The sequence below is a fragment of the Hemitrygon akajei genome, chromosome 1, assembly GCF_048418815.1.
Source record: "Hemitrygon akajei chromosome 1, sHemAka1.3, whole genome shotgun sequence".
Lineage (NCBI taxonomy): Eukaryota > Metazoa > Chordata > Chondrichthyes > Myliobatiformes > Dasyatidae > Hemitrygon > Hemitrygon akajei.
In genome coordinates this window covers 156,736,900-156,760,646 of record NC_133124.1, presented here as the reverse complement: position 1 = coordinate 156,760,646, position 23,747 = coordinate 156,736,900, and the positions used below count along the sequence as shown (strand labels likewise).

Genomic DNA, 23,747 nt, shown 5'->3' with positions numbered 1-23,747 from the left:
ACATTCTGATTAATAACATCCTTTTAGATACACACTAAGAAAAGTCATATTATCATTGCTACAGCTGATACTAACATTCCAACACATCAGGGTGTTCACTTCGAACATCATCCTTGCATTGTTTATCCCCTGAACTTAAAACATCCTGATTATGATACGCAGCACATGACCCAGCTAATAACGCAACATTCACTATCTTAATGACAATCATTTTACCCTCATCATCAATACTGGAATATTATCATCTGTGAAATCCCCATTAACTTAATCATTCCCCAAATATCTCAAAATTTAATATCCCGCCCAGATTCATCATTATATGAACTCCAGTAAACCATTTCGCAACCTTCGCCACATCCTTCACCAGGATCTGTGCCCTTTTATAACTGATAAGGCCACTCGGAGACTGATATTTATTAATTTTCCTAAATTTTTCTCCCTAAATGTCTCTCCACCTCCTCAGTTCACAATTCTACAACCTTTCTCCTGTTAATGCCCTTTATAAAGCAATCACTTTCCACGCAGTTTGATGAATAATCTGACATAATATTTCATTACAAAAACCCATATCGTCCTTTCAACATTCAGCCCTGGCAGAAGCTCATCACATAAAACGTTAAACCGCTTTCACTCCTGTTGAATCAAATATTTCTGCTACAAGTGTGTCATACATTTCATTCACATTCACAACTCGATATCATGTACTTCCTAAAACATGGCAACAACACTGCCAGCCAATTTATTATGCCTAATGACAATGCGCCTTAACTGCATAAGCTCCTCCGTGGACTGGACGCTGTGTGGCGAGAGAAGAGACAGTCGGTTACCCGGTCGTCAACTGGAACAGCCAAATTAATCATTTCATCCAGACTATCCTGCTCGTCCCGGACAGTGATCTCATAACCCCTGCATTGAGTCCACACTGGAAGGCAGTGATGAGAGATCTCTGATGCCAACCCCTCTCTACTGCAAGCGTGCCGAATTTAACTGCTCCCGTAAAAGTTCGAACAGGCTGAGTGGAGATCCATTAAAAAGATAAACCATCTACGCCAGTTTTCACCCATCGTCACCAAAACGACCAGGCTGGGCATGGAATGCCAGCTCAAATTTGGTAATAAACATCCTGCAACAATCAGGATCAGCATACTATCTGCCTGGTTGTGGAATACTCGGTTCCTGAACGGATGTGGGTGTTTATGGGGGTCCGAAGGCCAGAGTCAGTTCAGGTCTGGGAGTGGGAGCGGGAGTATTACTAGCAGAGCTTGTCGGAGCAGCCGAAAAGAAAGAGCTTATCAGATGCCTGGAGTGGGACTGAGGCGGCCAGAGGTTGCTGAATTGCGTTGGAGATAACGTTAATGGCTGTCAGCTGATGCTGGCTGTCCACAGTAAATTCGTCAATGGCGGCTGTGAGAGCCGAATCGTTGACATCTGAGTCCGATTGACTGCCGTGAGCTGTTTAACCATTGCGGCTAGGGTCGGTACGTGTTCTTCCAGAAGAGACGGGCTTGTCGGCAGATTATCTACCCAATCGCCTCTGTAACTTCGCTCAGAACAGATTCCATTTGCCTCTGGTTTGTCTCTAGAGATTAGAGAGGGGGCCCTATCACAGCCATGGATTCGGCAGCGCAGCAGGCACGACAATTGCGCTCGTGAAGATGCACGTGTCAGCTAATTATTATTGCATTGTGCTAGTATTTAACTCAGTTCTTTCTGTCATAGTGCTAGACGCAGCACCAAAGGCGCAACAGAACTGTATCTGGTGGAAAATCCGGATGAGCGACTTGTCCAAGATATCCGTAGCCACAATACACTGTATGGAAATGGGAACCAGAATGCCAAAGCAGTTAATGTTGAGTTGTGGAGGCAGGTGTTGGAAAGTCTACAGACATAGCAAGGAATCAAAGGTTGAGCATGGTGCGACGACTGACCTGAGCTGCATCTATTTCAATACAGGAGGTATCGTAGGAAAGTTGGATAAACGAGCTGAAGTTGAGAGAGCTGGATGGCAGGCAGAGGAGACCAGTAGTGAAGAGAAGCTGTCGATAGGGTAAAACTGCAATCAACAAGATGCAGAGTAAGTGGTGTACAAAATGAAAAGCGTGCATACAGAAATGAAGATGTTATATTTGAATGGGGCAGTATACAGACTAAGGCAGATGAACTTGCAGCACAGTTGCAAATCAGAATGATGTTATAGCCTCTCTGAAAAATCTCAAAGGGTTTATACAGGGCTGAACTGAATAGTGGATGAAAGAAAAAAAAAGAGCCTGGTGCTTAATGTCCATGGATACACATTGTGTCAAAACAAAGCAGGAAGGTCGAGTGGGCGGCGTTGCTCTGTTCGTAAATAAATAAATAAACAAATAAATACATACATACATAAAATCATTCAAAAGAGGAGACATAAGGCTGGAAGATGCTGAGTCTTTGCGAATAGAGGTGAGGAACTGTAAGGGTAAAACGACACTGATGGGAGTTGTATACGACTCCAAAACAGTGATAAGATTTGGCTTCCAAACTCCAAAGTGGCATAGAAAATGCTTGGCAAAGGAATAAGGTTACAGTGGTCATTGGGGACTGCAATATGCAGGTAGATTGGAAATATCAGGTTTGGTGCTGGATTCCACGAGGGGGAATTTCCAGAGTGCCTATCAACTGGCTTTTCTAAGCCCACCAGTGATTCAGCTGTTCTGAATTTGTTGTTGAGCAATGAACCATAATCGATTAGAGAGTTTCAGGTAAAAGATCCCTTAAAGGGAAGTGATCACAATATCGTGTAATTGGCACTGAAATTTAAAAAGGAGAAGCTAGAGTCAGATGTATCTGTATTACAGTGGAGAGAAGGGAACTACAGAGTCACAAAATTGGAGATGGCCAGAATTGTTTGGAAAGAACACTGGAAGGGATGACGGCAGAACATCAATGGCTGTAATTTCTGGAAGCAATTCGGAAAGCAGAGGATATATATATATATCCCAAAGAGGAAGAAGTATTCTAAAAAAAAGATGACACAACCGTGGCTAACAAGAGAAGTCAAAGCAAACATAAAAAACAAAGAGAGGGCATATAATGGAGCAAAAAAAATAGTGGAAGGTTAGAGGATTGCAAAGTTTTAAAAAATCAACAGAAAGCAACTAAGAAGGCATTAAGAAAGTAAAAATATAATACAATCTAAGCCAGTCAAGGTGATTAAAGAAGATACCAAACGTTTCTTCAGATACATGAAGTGTGAAAGAGAGGCGAGCATGGCCACCAGTCCACTGCAAAACGAAGCTGGAGAGGTAGTTATTAGGGACAAGTTAAATAATAATTCGCCTCAGAATTTACTGTGGAAGACATGAACTGTATGGTGGCAGGTATTGCTATGAACGCAAATTGAGAAATCCACCATCCTGTGACCTGGGAGGCAACATAGCAGACAGGGATCAATGTACAGCTACTTAGATTAGAGCTAGTGAATAGTCAGTGGCAGTCTGTGTAGACAATGATAAGCAGCATTATCTCCAGTCCTACTGTAGTATCACTGAGGAACAGTAAATAAGTGACATCACTTCCAATGTTGGGTCCCTATTACCTCATCGATATTGGAGCAAAGTGATCATGTTTTAATGGGGGCAGATGGGACGTCATCTCAGATACGATACCAAAATCACGAAAAGCCAGACATTTGATTCATATCAGGCAGGTAAAAGGATATTATGTTTTAAAGTGCGGCTATCATCACAACAGACAGAACAGTGACATCATATTAATGGTTCAGTGACGACTTCACGAATAATGGGACAGTCAGTATGATGTAAGATAGCTGAATAACACTGGGAAAGACATAGGCCCAAATCCTGTTCTGTTAGAGTGAAGCTGTCAACAGTAACGTTTCACTGCCGACTTCACAGCGATCACTTTACGATCCAAATGTTGCTCCTCTCAGTCATGGAGATATTAGATACTGACAACGTGACAAAGACGGGCATGGTGTGAAGGAAAGCCCATCATTTTCGAGTATTGAATAATAAGAGCCAACATTCGAACACTGAGCAGAACAAGAACCAGTTCTTTATTGCTGTCCCAAAGTACTGAAATGAAAAATTTCATTTTAATTTTTAATTAACTATTACCAAATGTTGCATAATCTTATTTTAATGTTCATGAAGTGATTGTTCTGTGAAGCGGACATTTGTGTGCACTATTAGAGTCTGGCTGGGAGTGTTACATACAGAGTACCTGTGAAATATGTTCTGTTTCCTTCACGCTGTGAATCCAATTCCCCATAAAAATGGGTACAGATGCTGTTCTCAATCAGGAGAATAAAGCTTGTAAAGTGTGTAAACCTTTCCACTTTACAACAGATTCACCGGCTTTAAGCACTACAGGTAAATAAGGTATACTGCGACCTGTCTGTTATTTTTGCGGTTTCTGGTCAGATAATGCATCTATTTCCTTCATGGCGACACTATTATTACTATTAGCATCCTTTGGCACCGGCACTGAACTCCACTGTTACACCGAATAGTGAGAAGCTGCTTGTGAATGGTCCATAAGTTCTTGCTGCACCCTGGCTGATTTCCACATCCTCCAGCTACCCAAAGCACCCGCCAGATGCTTCTCTACATGAACGGGTGGAATTTGTGAATAGCAGAAAATCAGTAAAACGTCTCAAACGTCTCAGAGGTAGAGGAATGCCATCAATATTCCATTCAAGTGGTACTTGATAGACCCAACATCTGTCAATATCATGAAAACACACTTCTTGCCCTTGCTCCCTCCCCACTCTGCACACTCTCACTTCTCTGCACTTAACATAATGGGTTGAGGTGTATTGAGTTAATGCACCTGTTTCCATTTTCTCCCCTTGCCCTCACTTTCCTGGGCACACTGAGTTTTTTTTTCTCTTGGCGAAGGGAATATTGAATTAATTCCCACATCAAGTGTGCCTCCTACATTCACACTGGAGACAATTGACAGCTGCCATTCAATACACTCACCCTCGTGCCTTTTTTCCATAGTGGGGGAAACGGAGCGCTGAAGGAAATCCGTGTGGTCACAGTGAGAATGTGCAAGACATATAGAGAAGTGCCCGAAATCTATAACGCATTTATGACCAGGGCACCGGGCAAGCTGCCTGACTAACTGTGCCTCCCTGTTGCCGGGATTTTGACTACTTTCACAACCTTTGCCATACTGGTAATTTTCTGTCGAAGCTAAAAAAATCCGAAGTTCGAAAGTTCAAAATTCAAAGTAAAATTTGTCATCAGAATCCAAACATGTCAACACATAAAACCCTGATATTGTCTTTCTGTGGGCATTCTGAGCCAATCTATGGAACGGTAACCATAAACTGTAATCGTCAGAAACAGTTAATGTGCAACAGCAGACATAATTAACAGCAATTAATAGCAAGCTTGAAATAACAATATAACAGAGTCCTTAAATGAGTGTAGCAATCCCCTTTTACTCAAGAGATTGCTGCTTGGAACCTGTTAACTGCTCCTGAACCTGGTGGTACGCGTCCTGAGGCACTTGTGCCTTCTACCTGATTTCAGGAAAGAGAAAAGTCCGTGACCTGGGTGGTGAGGATATTGACTATGATTGCTGCTTTTCTACGGCAACGTTTCATGTAGCTGTGCTCAATTGTTGGAAGGGTTTTACCCATTTTCTACTGGGCCAAATCCACTACCTTTTACCGGACTTGATAGCGTTTCAGTCTGAACACACAGCTACATGCCCTGATGAATTAAAACCTGCCATTAAAGATTTAGATTCCCATTATCTCTTGATAGTGGAACTGGAGCACATGTTCCATAGAATCCGTAGAATCCCGGCAAAGTAGAGGCGTTGCTGTGTTTTCTTCACAATAAATCCAACACACAACAAAACAGAGTGATATTTGAATAATATTTGCAGTCTGAATGGACAACTGCTTGCCCAGGCGAATTCAAACCTATTATTAATGATTTGTATTCCCGCTATCTCTTCGCAGGGCAGCTGGAGCAGACCTTTGGCCATTTCTGTCTGTGCATTTCCAAAGACCTCAGATGTTAGACACTGAGGGACCTCGCAGAAGGTTACTCAATGGCCAGACAGCTCTGACACCCAAAACAGCAATGCGGCACCTGATGACGTGTAGTAGCACATGCTCATCTGGAGCTGTAGTTGTTTAGGGTTTCAAACCGAATTGTGACTGTGAAATCGACGAATACTATTCCACAGGAGATAGTATTCTACATTTCAATGAATCACCGTTTAATACAAAGTATATTTCTGTTCCCCCGCAATGACATCAGTTGATTTTTCCCTTCTGCAGTGAATGGATTCCCCTTCAGCCTGAAACAGATGTAAGAATACAGAGGACGTTATACAGTTTGACTAACAGGGTGGTGGTCTTGCTATTTCAGCAACAAATATTTCCAGGAAAGCCCAGTGAAGTTTTATTGCAATAAACATTAACAGAGTACTCACGTGATTTGCCTCAAACGCTTGCGTTGCAGTTTCAGCCAGCGGAACGGGTGGGTGGATTTGAATGTGAAGGAGTTTCCTCCCAGATCCAAAATTTTCAGTGATCTCATTTTGTTGAGAACGAAGCAGAGGGACTCCGTGCAAGAATCAGTCACACTGTTACTGTGCAGACTGGGGATCAGAGAGAGAAAGAGAATCAGAGGAATCAGGAGTGTGTTTTTATTTTCACTCGCACTGAAACTAACATGGATGATAGAGTTAGTGAGTCTTGGGTCATGGCACCGTACAGCATTGAATCAGGCCTCTCTGTCTTCTCACTTTGTCAAGACTCTGCTTCCAAAACTTTCTCCGGCTGTGTATCAAAGGTACGCACCATTCTCTTGTTGAACACCACCGAAGCAACTATTCCACATCTCTTATCTATTTTCATGAAACTCTGCTGTCTTACGCAGGGAGAACTATATTGCAGTATTTATCTCTACCTTACATTTCAATATCTCATTAACCACTCTAAACCTCCTTTGTTCCAAGGACAACTGACTGAGCCTCCCCAGGCTATCAGAACAGAAATATCCCACTCCAGGAGATACCCTAGCAAGGGCAACTTGACAGTAGATTCTGGAAAATAGAGAAAATCACAAATCGCTGGAGGACTGAGATGGCCATTTAGAATCTGTGGAGGCATAGTTGCCGTTTCTGATCAAGACACTGAATGAGGACCAACATCCTGTCAAATTGCATTGCACCATCTCCAGCGCTGTCACATACTTCCTGTCACACGAGCTGCAGAACTGCATGAACTCCAGCTGGGATCTGAGCAATATTTGATGAAGTTGGAGATGAACTTCTCATTATTTGGGTCACAGTAATCAATGTGCCAGATAAAGAAGGTCAGTCATCCTTGAGCTATTTTTACCACATTGAGAATAGTGTTCACAGTCAGTTAAGAGTTAGGAACATACCATGTCACAGAATTTGGAGAAGGAAGTCGGTGGATCAGAACAGGAGTGCGGCGGGAGACATCTTGATTTTTTCTTCTTTTCATCGGAGTTAAGAAAGGCGGGACTGCGCAGGCGTGTGCCGTTGGTCAGTGAAGTGGGGGAGATTTTAATAGGACACAGCCTAATACAGCGGGCTGCATCGTTTGCGGGCAGTGGAGAGAGTCGGGAGCAGAGTGAAGGCTTAAGTGCTTTGGATCAACGGGCGAAGCAAGGCAGGTGTAGGTTTCAATTTTTGGTGTTATTTGAGGGAAGGGGGAAGTATGAGTGTGAGGGCAGCTTGTTGTTCTCGGTGTCAGATGTGGCAGATCCTGGAGTCTCATAGCCTCCCGGACGTCCACATCTGCGCCATGTGCGCCGAGCTACAGCTGCTAAGGGACCACGTTAGGGAACTGGAGCTGCAGCTCGATGACCTTCGTCTGGTCAGGGAGAGTGAGGATTTGATAGAGAGGAATTACAGGCAGGTGATCACACCAGGGCTATGGGAGGCAGGCAGCTGGATTTCGGTTAGGAGGTGGAAGGGGAAGAGTCAGGTACTAGAGAGTACTCCAGTGGCTGTACACCTTGACAATAAGTACTACACTTTGAGTACTTTTTGGGGAGGCAGCCTACCTGGGGGAAGCAACAGTGGCCGTGCCTCCGGCACAGAGTCCGGCCCTGAAGCTCAGAAGGATAGGGAAAGGGAGTAGTAATAATGGAGTCGATAGTTAAGGGGTCAGATAGGCGATTCTACGGACGCAATCAGGAGACCCGGATGGTAGTTTGCCTCCCTGGTGCCAGGATCCGGGATGTTTCTGATCTCGTCCAAGATATCCTGAAGTGGGAGGATGAGGAGCCAGAGGTCGTGGTACATATAGGTACAAATGACATACGTATGAAAAGAGAAGAGGTTCTGAAAGGAGAATATAGGGAGTTAGGAAGGAATTACTCGGGGTTACTGCCTGCGCCACGCGACAGTGACAGTAGGAATTGAATGAGGTGGAGGATAAATGCGTGGCTGAGATATTGGAGCAGCGAGCAGGGATTCAAGTTTCTCTATCATCGGGACCTCTTTTGGGGCAGGTACAAAAAGGACGGGTTGCACTTGAATCCTAGGGAGACCAATATCCTGGCGGGGAGATTTGTTAATGCTACTGGAGAGAGGAGGAGAGTTAAGACTACGGGAGAGGAGGTTACTTCACAAATAAAGAACACTAGTAGACAATGTGTGGGGGAGCATAGGCAGGTGACAGTGAAGGGGAGCGCTCAGAACGAAAATGTAGGGGAGAAGGAAGAAAAAGATAATAAAGTTGTTTGCACCATTAGGGATAAACAGAGAGGAAGAGGTGGAGATTTCTTAAAAGCATCTATTTTAATGCTAGGAGCATTGGAAGAATGGTGGATGAGCTTAGAGCACGGATTGATACCTGGAAATATGATGTTGTAGCTATTAGTGAAACATGGGTGCAGGATGGGTGTAGCTGGCAGCTAAATATTCCTGGATTTCATTGCTTCAGGTGTGATAGAATCGGAGGGACAAGAGAGGGAGGTGTTGCATTGCTTGTCAGAGAAATTATTACAGCAGTGCTCTGGCAGGATGGATTAGAGGGTTCGTCCAGGGAGACTATTTAGGTGGAATCGAGGAGTGGGAAACGTGTAGTAACTATTATAGGAGTGTATCATAGACCACCTAAAAGGGAGCGAGAATTGGAGGAGCAACTTTGTAAGGAGATAGCAGATATTTGTCGTAAGCACAGGGCTATGATTATGGGAGATTTCAATTTTTCACGCATAGACTGGGAAGCCCAGGGTGGAAAAGGACTGGATGGTTTGGAGTTTATAAAATGTATGCAGGATTGCTTTTTGCATCAATACATTGAGGTACCATTTCGAGAAGGGGCAGTGTTGGATCTCCTGTTAGGAAATGAGATAGGTCAGGTGAAGGAGGTATGCGTTGGAGAGCACTTCGGGTCCAGTGATCACAATACCATTAGTTTCAATATTATTATGGAGAAGGATAGGACTGGACCCAGTGTTGAGATTTTTGATTGGAGAAAGGCTAACTTTGAGGAGTTGCAGAAGGATTTAGAAGGAGTGCATTGGTCAATTCGTTTTATGGGAAGGATGTGATAGAGAAATAGAGGTCATTTAAAGGTGAAATTCTGAGGGTACAGAACCTTTATGTTCCTGTTAGGTTGACCTGTCAGCCTGACATCGGTGGTGGTGAAGATGCTAGAGTCCATTATTAAGGATGAAATAGTGGCATATCTAGATAGCAGTGATAGGATTGGGCCGAGCCAGCATGGATTTACCAACGGTAAATCATGCTTGACTAATCTGTTGGAGTTTTTCGAGGATGTAACCAGGAAGTTAGACGGGGGAGATCCAGTGGATGTAGTGTACCTCGATTTTCAGAAGGCATTTGGTAAGGTCCCACATAGAAGATTGGTGGGTAAAATCAAAGCTCAGGGCATCGGGGGGAAGGCATTGACATGGATAGAAAACTGGTTGGCAGATAGAAAGCAAAGGGTAGCGGTGAATGGGTGTTTCTCGGAATGGCAGGTGGTGACTAGTGGGATGTCACAGGGCTCGGTATTGGGACCACAGCTGTTTACCATTTACGTTAACGATTTGGATGAAGGCATAGAAAATAACATCAGCAAATTTGCTGATGATACTAAGCTGGGTGGCAGTGTGACATGTGATGAGGATGTTAGGAGAATTCAGGGTGACTGGGTGAGTGGGCAGATACTTGGCAGATGGCGTTTAATGTGAATAGGTGTGAGGTTATCCACTTTGGGAGAAAGAACAGGAAGGCAGATTATTATCTGAACGGTATAGAGTTGGGTAAGGGAGTAATACAAAAAGATCTCGGAGTCCTTGTTCATCAGTCACTGAAGGTGAATGAGCAAGTGAAGCAGGCAGTGAAGAAGGCTAATGGAATGTTGGCCTTTACAAAGGGAATTGAGTACAAGAGCAAGGAAGTCCTTTTGCATTTGTACAGAGCCCTGGTGAGACCACACCTGAAGTATTGTGTACAGTTTTGGTCTCCAGGGTTAAGGAAGGACATCCTGGCTGTAGAGGAAGTGCAGCGTAGATTCACGAGGTTAATTCCTGGGATGTCTGGACTGTCTTACGCAGAGAGGTTAGAGAGACTGGGCTTGTACACGCTGGAATTAAAGAGATTGAGAGGGGATCTGATTAAAACATATAAGATTATTAAGGGATTGGACAAGATAGAGGCAGGAAATATGTTCCAGATGCTGAGAGTGTCCAGTACCAGTGGGCATGATTTGAGAATAAGGGGTAGGTCATTTAGGACAGAGTTAAGGAAAACCTTATTCTCCCAGAGAGTTGTGGGGTTCTGCAATGCACTGCCACGGAAGGTAGTGGAGGCCAATTCTCTGGATGCTTTCAAGAAGGAGCTAGATAGGTATCTTATGGTTAGGGGAATCAAGGGATATGGGGACAAGGCAGGAACTGGGTATTGATAATAATTGATCAGCCATGACCTCAAAATGGCGGTGGAGGCTCCAAGGGTCGAATGGTCTACTTCTGCACCAATTGTTTATTGTCTATTGTCTATTGTTAAAAGTTTGAGAGAGAGCCATGGTTTTCAAGGGATACTGGAAACTTGGTTCAGAAAAAGAGAGATATCTACAACAAATATAGGCAGCATGAAGTAAATGAGGTGCTCGAGGAATATAAATAATGTATAAAGAATATTAAGAAATAAATTAGAAAAGCTAAAAGAAGATACGAGGTTGCTTTGGCTAGTAAGGTGAAAATAAATTCCAAGGGTTTCTACAGTTATATTAATAGCAAAAGGATAGTAAGGGGTAAAATTGGTCCCTTATTGAATCAGAGTGGACAGATATGTGTCGAGCCAAAAGAGATGAGGGAGATTTTGAACAATTTCTTTTCTTCAGTATTCACTAAGGAGAAGGATATTGAATTGTGTAAGGTAAAGGAAACAAGTAGGGAAGTCATGGAAACTATGACGAATAAAGAGGAGGAAGTCCTGGCGCTTTGAAGCAGTATTAGAATGGATGAATCTCAGGGTTCTGACAGGATATTCCCTCGGACCTTGAGGAAAGTTTGTGTAGAAATATTTGTGGCTCTGACAGAAATATTTCAAATGTCATTACAAACGGGGTTGGTGCCAAAGTATTGGAGTAATGCTCATGTTCTTCCATCGTTTAAAAACGGTTCTAAGAGTAAACTTAGCAATAATAGGCCTGAAAGTTTGACGTCACTTGTGGTAAATTAATGGAAAGTATTCTTAGAGATTGTATATAAAATTACCTGGATAGACAGAGTCTGATTAAGAACGTCAACATGAATTTGTGCGTGAAAGTCATGTTTGAATTTTTTGATCGTATTGAATACTGTATTTTATTGGATATTGAACTCTTATTGAATTATTTGAAGAGTTTACTAGGAAAATTGTCGAGGGTAGGTCAGTGAATTTTGTCTATGTGGACTTCAGTAAGGCCTATGACAAGGTTCCGCATGGAAGGTTAGTTAGGATGGTTCAATCGTTAGGTATTTATATTGAAGTTGTAAAATGGATTTAACAGTGGCTGAATGGGAGATGCCAGTGTGTAGTGGTGGATTACCTGTTTGTCAGGTTTGAGGTCGTTGACTAGTGGTGTGTGTCAGGGATCAGTACTGAGTCCAATATTGTTCATCATATACATTAATGATCTGGATGATGGGGTGATAAATTAGATTAGTAAGTGTGCAGATGATACTAAAATAGGTGGCGTTGTGGATAATGAAGTAGGTTTTCAAAGCGTGCAGAGATTTAGGACAGTTAGAAGAGTGAGCTGTAAGATGGCAGATAGAGTTTAATGGTGATAAGTGTGAGGTGCTACGTTTTGGTAGGAATCATACAAACAGGACATACATGGTAAATGGTAGGGCATTGAAGAATGCAGTAGAACAGAGCGATTTAGGAATAATGGTGCATAGTTCCCTGACGGTGGGATATCATCTGGATAGGGTGGTGAAGAAAGCTTTTGGTATGCTGGTCTTTATAAATCAGAGCATTGAGTAAAGAAGTTGGGATGTGATGTTACAGTCGTTCAAGGCATTGGTAAGGCCAAATTTGGAGTGTTGTGTATAGTTCTGGTCACCAAATTATAGGAAAGTTGTCAAAAAAATAGAGAGAGTACAGAGGAGATTTAATAGAATGTTACCTGGGTTTCAGCACCTAAATTACAGAGAACGTTTGAACAAGTTAGGTCTTTATTCATTAAAGTGTAGAAGGTAGAGGTGGTACTTGATAGAGGTATTTAAAATTATGAGGGGGATAGATAGAGTTGACATGGATAGTTTTTTTTCCATTGAGTGTAGGGGAGATTAAAACAAGAGGACATGAGTTGAGAGTTAGGGGGCAAAAGTTTAGGGGTATCACGAGGGAGAATTTCTTTACTCAGAGAGTGGTAGCCGTGTGGAAGGAGCTTCCAGTAGAAGTGGTAGAGCCAGGTTCGATATTATCATTTAAAGTAAAATCGGATAGGTATATGGAAAGGAAAGGAATGGGGGGTTATGGGCTGAGTGCAGGTCAGTGGGACTAGGTGAGAGTAAGCGTTCATCATGGAATAGAATGGCCAAGATGGCCTGTTAACTTGCTGTAATTGTTATATGGTTATATGGTGACCTCTGCCACTTGAGTCCTCAGACAGGGGAAACATCCTCCCTGCATCCTTGCTGCCTGTTAACTCCTGAAAGAATTTGATATATCTCTGAGATCTCCTCTCATTCTTCTTAACGGGGAACAGAGAACAGATAACAGTACAGGACAGGAACGGGCCTTACTTTCAATGTTAACGTTTATTTGAGAGTGTGAAGTGTGAAGAGGGTGATGGTGAAGTTTTGAGATAGTAAAGGAGGTGATAATGGGGACCAGTAGGGAAGAGACGAATGACAGATTGAAACAGAGCCAGATGGGAGAGGGGTGGAAAGACTGTGTGTGTAGACGTAACGAGAGAACGTGGAGGGGGACAACGATAGGTGATGAGTATCCCTTTGTCCCCTGCCCGCAGCCCCTCATTGGAACAGGGGAAGAATTTTCAGGGACCCTTAAGCAACACAGGTCCCGATGAAGGGTTTCAGCCCAAACCGTCGACTGTTTACTCTTTTCCAGAGATACTTCCTGGCCTGCTGAGTTCCTCCAACATTTTTTGTGTGTTCCTGCACTTTAAATATACTCAATTAATTGGGCTCCATAACTGCCTGTGGCAGATTCACTATCCAGTGGTTAAAGGAATTCTTCCTCATCTCTGTTCTAAATGGACACCCTCTAGTCGGACTCGACCCACCCACATCACTCCCAAACGTCCTCCCGACAACAATTCTCTCCAGATGTATTACAGGGAGATCAGGCGAGAGCTTCATCAGACCCTGTATTGCTTGGATTACCAACATCTGCAGATTTTCTTGTGTTTGATTTTTAAACCAGACATGGATAGGCAGATTTCTTGATTAGTCAGGGCATCAAAATTTACCGGGAGAATAGTGTTGAGAGGGATAATAAATCAGCCATTCTTCTGAACTCCCGTGCGTGCAGGCCCAGAACCATCAAACACTCCTCATATGTTAACTCTTTCATTCCCAGAATCATTCTTATGAACCTCCCGGAACCTCCCCAATGCCAGCACATCTTTTCTGATATACGGGACCCAAGACTTCTCACAATACTGCAAGTGTGGTCTGACTAACGCCTTATAAAACCTTTGAATTGCATGCTTGCTCTTGTATTCTAATCCTCTCGAAATTAATGTTCTCATTGACTTTGTCAATCTTACAACTGACACTGGCTGCAAGTTAACCTTTAGGGAATCCTGCACAAGGACACCCAAGTCCCTCTCTACCTCAAGCAGCGCAGCCCTGGGATCGGGAGTAGATTCGGGCAGCGCAGCCCCAGAACCGGGGAGTGGTGGGGGGAGAGACTCTCCAATGCCAGTACATATTTTCTTAGATGAAGAGCCCACAATACGCAAGGTTAGGACTCACCAGTGTCTTAAAATACCTCAGTATAACACCTCTGCTGCTGTATTATAAACCTCTTAAATCCAATGCTAACATTACATTTGCCTTCCTCTTCACCGACTGGACCTACAGGTTAACTTTGCAGGTGTTCGAGAGAAGGACTTTCAATCCCATTTGCATCTCAAACTTTTGGATTTACTCCCCATTAATATATATATATATATAATCTGTACATTATTTCTACTACCAAAGTGCATCGCCATTAATTTTTCATTATTGTTTATCATTTGTCAATTTCTTGCCCATTCTCCTCCAAGCCGTTGTGCAACCTACCTGTTTCTTCAAAACCATCGGCCCCTCCACCAACTTTTGTATCATCTGCAAACTTGGCAATAAAGCCATCTATTCCATCAGATAAATAATTGATATACATCTGCTCCTATATCTTATGGTCTTATGGTCTATTCCTTTAGCTAAATGTTGATATACAGCATAAAATGATGGTGTCCTAACACCAACTCCTGCAGAACACTAATAGTCACTGGCAGCCAACCAGAAAATGATCATTTTACTTTCATTCACTGATTCCTACCAATCAGCCAATGTTCTAACCATGCCAATAACTTATCTGTAATAACATGAGCTCTTAACTTGGTAAGCACGTTCATGTTTGGCACCTTTTCAATGGCCTTCTGAGATTCCAAATGTACATTATCCACTGCATCACCTTTATCTATCCTACTTGTCATCTTCTCAAAGAATCCCAACATGTTTGTCAGACAAGATATTCACTTAAGGAAGCCAAGCTGACTTGTCCTATCTTGTCCAGTGTCACCAAGTATTCCATAACCTCATATTTAACAATTAGCACCAGCTTCTTCCCAACCACAGAGGTGATGTTAACTGGTCTATAATTTCCTTTCCACTGCCTTCCTCAATACTTAAAGAGTTGAGTGACATTTGCTATTTTCCAGTCCTCTCACACCATGTCAGGGTCCAATGACTTTTGAAAGATCATTTCAAATGCCTCCACAATGTTTGCTGCTACCTCTTTCAGAACACTAGGTTGTAGTTCATCTGGTCCGGGTGACTTGAGTACCTTTAGTTCTTTCAGCTTTTTGAACACCTGCTGCCTTGTAACAGTAACTGCACTCACTTTTCTTCTCTCGCACTCTTCAACACCTGGCACAGTGCTCATGTCTTCCACAGTGAACACTGATGCAAAATACTCATTTAGTTCATCTGTCATCTCTTTATCCCCCATTATTATATATCTGGCCTCATTTTCTAGCGGTCCTAGATCCACATTAATCTCGATTTTATTTACTTTACAATACTTGAAAAACAATTTGATATTGTTTGCCAGCTTTTTTACAGAGACAGATGTGCAAAAAGGGCCCGAAGGATCTTTGAAGACTCAAGTCACCCAAACCACAAACTGTACAAGTTGATACCATCCGGGAAGTGGTACTGTAGCATAAAAGGCAGGACTAACAGACTCCAGGGACAGCTTCTTCAACCAGGCCATCAGACTGCTTAACTGGTGCTGAGGCAACTGTATTTCCATGTTGTATTGACTAGCATGTTGTACATATTATTTATCATACATTACTGTAAAATCCACATTTAGATGGAGATGTAACGTAAAGATTTTTAAACTTCATGTGTATGAGGATGTAAGTAATAAAGTCAATACAATTCAAATCAATTTCATGTTTAGTTTTTCCCTTCCCAATCATTCTTTTAGTTTCTCTCTGTACATATTTAAAAGTTTCCCAATCCTCTGTGTTGCTACTAATTTTTCTTTGTTGTATGTCCTCTCTTTTGCCTTTACATTAACTTGACTTCCCTTGTCAGCCACTGTTTTACTATTTTGCCATTTGAGTATTTATTTATTTTTGGAATACTTCTATCCTTCACGTTCCTCATTTTCCCAGAAACTGGTACCATTTCTGCTCTGCTCTCATCCCAGCCAGCATATCTTTCCAACTTGTTTTGGCCATCTCCTCTCTCAGACCACTGTAAATTATTTTACTCCTCTGAAATGCTACAACATCAAACTTTATTTTCTGCTTATCAAATTTTAAGCTGAACTCGGTCATGTTGTGAGCACTGCCTCCTAATGGTTCTTTTACCTTAAGTTCGCTAATCATCTCCAGTTCAATACATAAAACGCAATCCAGTAGAGCTGTTCCCTTAGTAGGTTCAAAGACAAACTGTTCTAAGAAGCCATCACAAGGCGTTCAACAAATTTACTCTCTTGAGATCCATTAACAACCTAATTTTCCCAATTGACCTGCATATTGAAATCTCCCATGACTATTATAACATTCTCCTTTTCATTGGCCTATTCTATTTCCACTTGTAATCTGTAGCTTATGTTCCAGCCACTGTTGGGATGCCTGCATATACATGCCATCAGTGTAATTTTTACTTTTGCAGTTCCTTAGCTGAACCCACAAGGATTCAGCATCTCCCAATCCTACGTCACATCCAGAAGGGGAAGACCTACATCAATCACTCACAGCACACAAAGAGGTTGTGTATTTTTGGGCGATCTCAGTCACCACACCAATATCTGTTTTTATTCCCTACAATATCATCAAGTCAGTCTTAATTTCCCTGCTCCTGTGGTGGGATTCAAACTCATGTCTTGTTCTGTTAGTGCAGTGTGCCTGGGATCAGCAGACAGTGTTTCATCTAACAGTCCCGTGTATTGGTTGTATTGTGACACTGTGCTGGTGTGTTCAGGGGTCTGACATCTCCAGCTGACCATGTGACAGTGATGGTCCGCAGTCAGTGGGGTTGATGTGGAATAAACTTCTGTTCCACTTCAGCCCAGTATTACAGACAATCTTTGACTTAAATTGGAACTAAGTTGAGTTTCACAGACAAGAGGAAATGAATCTTTGTAAGTTTTACCTGGATTAATTGCATCAAGTGTTTCTCTCAGCACTGTGTACAACAAATAGAGGTGATCGAATTTTTCAACCAGTAGAGCCTCATCTGCCACTGACAAATCCTGGACATATCTTTAAACCTGTAAATATTAAACTGAAATTCTGAACTGATTTACAAATCCATACAAGGTTCCAGTAAAGAGCAGGTCCTACCTCCTGTTCCGTCCAGCTTCCTCCTGAAATAAATAAAAACACACATCTGATTAAACTTGGACTTACTGTTCACATCCTGAACTTCATCGAAATCATTACAAGGTGTTGAAAATTCCCACTCCCGCAGTCACGCACACACACGAACAATGCAGAAACACGGGGAAAATTACAGGGGATGTTTCTGAAAGTTAGACCATTACTGTGAGAATGAAACTTACAGGGAAGGCAGGACAGATGTTTACAGGATAAGGCGTCAGAATGACAAAATGGAACAATTTAAGATTCGAGATGGATTTAATTGTGTGCAGGTGGGAAAATACCTCATTTCTGGCTAACATGAGAGGACTCAGTTTTAAGGTGCTTGGAAGTAGGTACAGAGGAGATGTCAGGGATAAGTTATTTATGCAGAGAGTGGTGAGTGCGTGGAATAGGCTGCTGGCGACGGTGGTGGAGGCGGATGTGATAGGGTCTTTCAAGAGACTCCTGCATAGAGGGCTACGGGTAACGCGGGGTAATTTCTAAAGTACGAGGGGTGATTGATAAGTTTGTGGCCCACGGTAGAAGGAGATGGGTTATATAGCTCTCGTTACATACACGTGCAGTTCAATTCTTTGAGTGAAAATGCAGAAAATTTAATAAAAGTTTGTAAAAGACTTCAAGAAAAGTTAATAACTCATCTCCTTCTACCTTAGGCCACAAACGTATCAATCACCCCTGCTGTGGACCATTTCTGGAGTTCCAAGACGCCGACTTCTGCAAAGAAGGGATCTGTATACTCCAGGACCGCTGGACTAAGTGTGCGAATGTGGGGAAAAATAAATGTGCCTAAGTTTTCTAAAATTGACTCCTTCTACCTTAGGCCACGAACTTATCGATCGCCGCTCGTAAGTACATGTTCGGCACAGCATTGTGTACCAAAGAGACTGTATTGTGCTGTAGGTTTTCTCTGTCTCTATGTTTCGATTTATGGGGAGACCTTGAGTCAAATATAAAATGCCAGGTGTTTTTTCAATAAATTCCACATCAAATTGAGTGACGAAGATGTGGAACTCACTACCACAGGAGTGGTTGAAGTGGAACAGCAGAGATTGAATGTAATGGGGGAACTGCATAAACATGTGAAGGACCACGGCATTCGGGGCACAGATGCTCGGTGCAGTGAGTAGGTGGGAGGAGGCTTTTGCAGAAGCGAAATTTACAGGAGATGGACCGAAGGGCCTTCTCATGACGGAGAATGTGACTCAATCCCATATAAAACTTCTCCAAAAAGTAAAGAGACAGTGAAACTTTTCCTAATCTGATGGAAGCCAGGTATAGAGGATAAATCTGATGTGTGGGTCACATTCTTTGTTCTCACTCATTGACAGAGAAACCCTCACACCCACCGAATGGAACTGGGTGTTAATGGGAGTTTTAGAGGCTAATTAAAGTAGCAATTAAGGACACAACCAGCAGCTCTGTGTTATGATCAGAGTAAACCATTTCAGAGAAGATTGCATTCTGTCCTAGGATGTACAAAAGTTGTGGAAGTCCAGTTTTGGGAAAACAAGAACCCTGAATGGTTGCATCAATTGTCTGGTGAGACAACGTTTATTGCTATTTGTAAATGCTCTATGTAGGAGCAACGCATTTGATTTATCTCTGCATTGTATTCTGTGTAGTCTATTTATAATGGTAGCTAGTCAGGTGAGTGGGGGCGTGGTGAGAGGGAAGGGAATAAGTTACGTATTGGTACTTTGTTCTGGGCTGTTTTGAGCCTGGGACTGGCAGTTGCCATATCTTTTGTTGACCAATTTTTTGCAGCTTAATTTACGATTAATTATGTTGAAATTTCATCGCTTGAATATTGTATGTTGCTGATAAAGGATCGAACTATATCTCCGACATTTTGGAATGTCATTATTGGAGTGATTGGAGGGCGCTTCTGGCAAGTATAGCAATCTGTTTGAGGTCGGAAGCAGCGGCAATTGATTTGTTAAAATTGGCCGCTGTGCAGTGTTTATTTCAAATATACCACTGTTCATTTAGTGCTCTTTGACTGTCAAGAGGGGCCGGATGGACCCAAACGCAGGACGCAGGCACTGAAGTACTAGGGGGGAATACAGGATGGGGACAGTGGCACTTAAGGGTAGCTGGGATTCAGGCAGATAGAGTTCAGGCAGGCAGAGCGGAGCCGCTCCCGAAGTCCAGGCAGGCAGAGCGGAGCGGCTCCCGAAGTCCAGGCAGGCAGAGCGGAGCGGCTCCCGAAGTCCAGGCAGGCAGAGCGGAGCGGCTCCCGAAGTCCAGGCAGGCAGAGCGGAGCGGCTCCCGAAGTCCAGGCAGGCAGAGCGGAGCGGCTCCCGAAGTCCAGGCAGGCGGAGCGGAGCGGCTCCCGAAGTCCAGGCAGGCGGAGCGGAGCGGCTCCCGAAGTCCAGGCAGGCAGAGTGGAGCGGCTCCCGAAGTCCAGGCAGGCAGAGCGGAGCGGCTCCCGAAGTCCAGGCAGGCAGAGCGGAGCGGCTCCCGAAGTCCAGGCAGGCAGAGCGGAGCGGCTCCCGAAGTCCAGGCAGGCAGAGCGGAGCGGCTCCCGAAGTCCAGGCAGGCAGAGCGGAGCGGCTCCCGAAGTCCAGGCAGGCAGAGCGGAGCGGCTCCCGAAGTCCAGGCAGGCAGAGCGGAGCGACTCGCGAAGTCCAGGCAGGCAGAGCGGAGCGGCTCCCGAAGTCCAGGCAGGCAGAGCGGAGCGGCACCCGAAGTCCAGGCAGGCAGAGCGGTGCGGCTCCCGAAGTCCAGGCCGGCAGCCAGGCAGGGCCCCGGGGTTCAGGCAGGCAGCCAGTCAGGGCCCTTGGGTTCAGGCAGGCAGCCAGGCAGGTCCTCGGGGTTCAGGCAAGCAGCCAGACAGACAGGTCTATGCGGCGATCGGCTAGCAGAGAGCCCTCCCTGGGCGGGCCGCATGTATCCCGGGTAGGGGCGCCTCCCAGGCGGAAACACCGGAGGCCCCGGCACGACGCGGACCCCATAGGGGGGTGCGGGCACTATCCCAGAATTCGGGCGGAAGAGAAGGAGGGGGCAGAACCCCCGCCGGGCAACGGCTCATCGGCCGGAGCCGCCCGACGGAGGCAAGGGATAGGAACAGGCAGAACCCCCGCCGGGCCACGGCCCATCGGCCGGAGCCGCCCGACGGAGGCAAGGGATAAGAACAGGCAGAACCACTGCCGGGCCGAGGCAGGTCGGCCAGACGTGCCCGACAGGGGCAAGGGGTAGGAACGGGCATAGGTCCAGGTCGACCAACACAACAGCCATGACAACGGGAAATTCGGAAACGGCCGGCAGACAGCGCGACCGCACGAAACACAAAACCGAGCGGAGAAGCGGGACCAGCGCATAGGAAGAAAGGTGGGAGAGCGGACCAACCTAGCAGTACTGGTACGGGCAGAGAAGCAAGATGAAGAATAGGTCCGAGCCCGGGCGGGATAACAGAATGCAGAGACGAGTTCGGAGCTGGTGGGGAAACAGAACACAACGACCACCCATCTGCTCCCAGTCCCAAGTCCCCTTATAAACACCTGCAACTCATTGAGTTACAGGTGTCTCTCCTTGAAGCAGGAGGGTCCTAACTGGAACACGGGTGACGGGAGGAACAACTGCAGGACCCGGAGTTAGGAGCCCCCGGACCGGATCAAAACCCGGAACGCAGTTCCGGATCGGACCCTGACATTGACAGAAACAAATTGAATTATAATCCCTCACGTTGAGGAATATCACACTGTCTTTTTGATCCATCTGGTCCTTTAAATTTGAGATTTCCTCCTGAATAATCCTTATATTCTCTTGAATCTGTCGAAGATTTTTCTCCATTGGATTTAGAATCATCTCCTCTTCTTCCCTGAGATCCCTGAGTAAGCTTTGCTCTTTCTCAGCGATAAATCTGGTGCAGTTCAGCAAATTGGGATGTGATGTGGGATTGAACGTTGTGTGACTGTTCCTGTCGAATGAAAGGAGAAGATTAATTTACTGTATTGCTGTGTTGTATTTCCTTATGACATTAAGGTGACCAGTCAGTCCATTAAAGTCCATGATAGTTCTGAGACCGTCCGGTCAACCACATTCCCTCATGTTTTCCTGAAACTTATTCTCCCTCATTGACAGATTAACTCCCACCTGATTCACATACACCCTCCCCTACCTTCACAGGTTTAATTGTAATTAACTCTCTTGGGGGAGGGGTGGAGGTGGGTTGTTGGAGGGAAAGATGTACTTGGTGGTAGAATCCCGTTGGAGATGGAGAACGTTGCAGAGAACGATATGTTGGTTATGGAGCATAGTATGGTGTGGAGGATGGGTGAGCATCGAATTTGGTTTAGTTTTACCATGTAGATTTTAAAAGTTTCTTTACTTGGCAGGAAGCGGTGTTTTATGTGTGCCTGCGCATCTCTACAGTTCAGACAGATCAGTGAATTGACCGTTTCACAAAACAGCTTTAGTTCTTTCTCATGTTCCTCGCAGTGATGTTTACTTTCCTCCCCTTTCGGATTCTGGTTTAGATTTCTAGCTTTTTCAGCCAGATTTGCTAAAGCCCGATTGACCCTGAGGGTGCGATCAGCAAACACCTCTCTACTATCTGGGCAGAAGTTTCTCTCCTCCCTTTCCCAGTATTGTGTGATACAAGAGCGAGAGAAGTTGTACCCGCACTCCAGTGTAACCGGATTGGTGAAGAAATCCAGGCAGAAGGTACAAATTACCTCCTCGGTCCAATTCTCGGACTTTCTTTTCGAAGCCACGTTAAAACCCAGCACTTCCTGATTCAGAACAATTACACTTTCGGGGAGCCGAGGATCCCCACAGTACCGCGATTGTCCAATACACGCGCAGCAGTCTCAGGGAATGAACATTATGTTGCTGTGTATGTTCAGAATGAGAATCAAAATGATCATTATCACCGGCATGTGATGTGAATTTTGCTAACTTAGCAGCAGCAGTTCAATGCAATATATTATCTAGCAGAGATAGAGGAATAATAATAATAATAATAATAATAATAATAATAATAATAATAATAATAATAATAATAATAATAATAATAATAATAATAATAAATAAACAGGTGAATCATTTGCGTGTATTAAATAGATTTTTTTAAATGTGCACAAACAGAAATACTGTGTAAGGGTTTCTTCTTTTATGTTATTGCTTAGGTGAATTAAATGGCTTCTCTGTACTGTTTGCTGAGGCAGAGGTTCTCTGTAGCAGCATGTTTGGCTTACAATTAGTGATAACGGGACCTGTAATCATTTGCTAACTAATTAGGATATATGTTATTCTTTCTGTCTGTGTGAAAGATGTTAGTTTGTGAGGGCTTGGGAGAGAAGGCGCCAGGAGGATGAAGAGAGAAGACGTAGCTTGAGGAGACGGTTGCTAGACCCGCTGGGCCTGGGCTCGGGGCGGGAGCCCAGGGGTCGACGACGAGCGGAGGAGGATCAGTAAAAGTAAATCCGTGAGCTCCAACGTTGGTGCACTGATGATTCTGCCTTCTTCTACTACACAATTCTTTCACCTTTCCTGCTTATCCCCTCCCTGATTACCCTCCCCCACCCCTTGATATTTCCTCTGATTGTTTTTTTCACCTGGCACCTAACAACCTTCTCCTTCCCACCCTCCCCCCTAGCTTCTTTATAGGGCCCCTGCCCCCTCCCTCTTCAGTCCTGACGGAGGGTCTCGGCCCGAAACGTTGACTTCTCGTTTCCATGGATGCTGCCACGGGTCGGTTCATTCCAAACAGGAAGAAAGATCCTAAGGGGAGTAAGGGGCGGCCGTGGCTGACAAGGGAAATAAAAGACAGTATAAAAATAAAAGAGAAGAAGTATAACATAGCAAAGATGAGTGGGAAGCCGGAGGACTGGGAAGCTATTAAAGAGCCGCAGAAGATAACAAAAAAAGGCAATACGCAGAGAAAGAAAATGAGGTACGAAGGTAAACAAGCTAAGAATATAAAGGAGGATAGTAAAAGCTTCTTTAGGTATGTGAAAAGCACAAAAAAAAAAAAGTTTAGACCAAAATTGGGCCATTGAAGTCAGAAACGGGTGAACTTGTTATGCGGAACAAAGAAATGGCAGATGAATTGAACAGGTACTTTGGATCTGTCTTCACTAGTGAAGACACAGACAATCTCTCAGATGTAATAGTGGTCAAAGGAACTAGGGAAATGGATGAACTGAATGAAATTTATATTAGAAAG

At 44.1% G+C, this 23,747-nt stretch overlaps 1 long non-coding RNA gene across 1 annotated transcript; it reads right to left on the bottom strand.

Moving 5' to 3' along the window:
- Nucleotides 1-4,162: 4,162 nt before the first annotated feature.
- On the bottom strand, nt 4,163-17,432 carry LOC140734266 (uncharacterized). The gene is made up of 3 exons (XR_012100506.1): nt 17,349-17,432; nt 6,457-6,624; nt 4,163-6,321 (listed from the first exon to the last, which is right to left on the bottom strand). It is a non-coding gene; the product is annotated as an uncharacterized lncRNA (long non-coding RNA).
- Between the last annotated feature and the right edge of the window lie 6,315 nt (nt 17,433-23,747).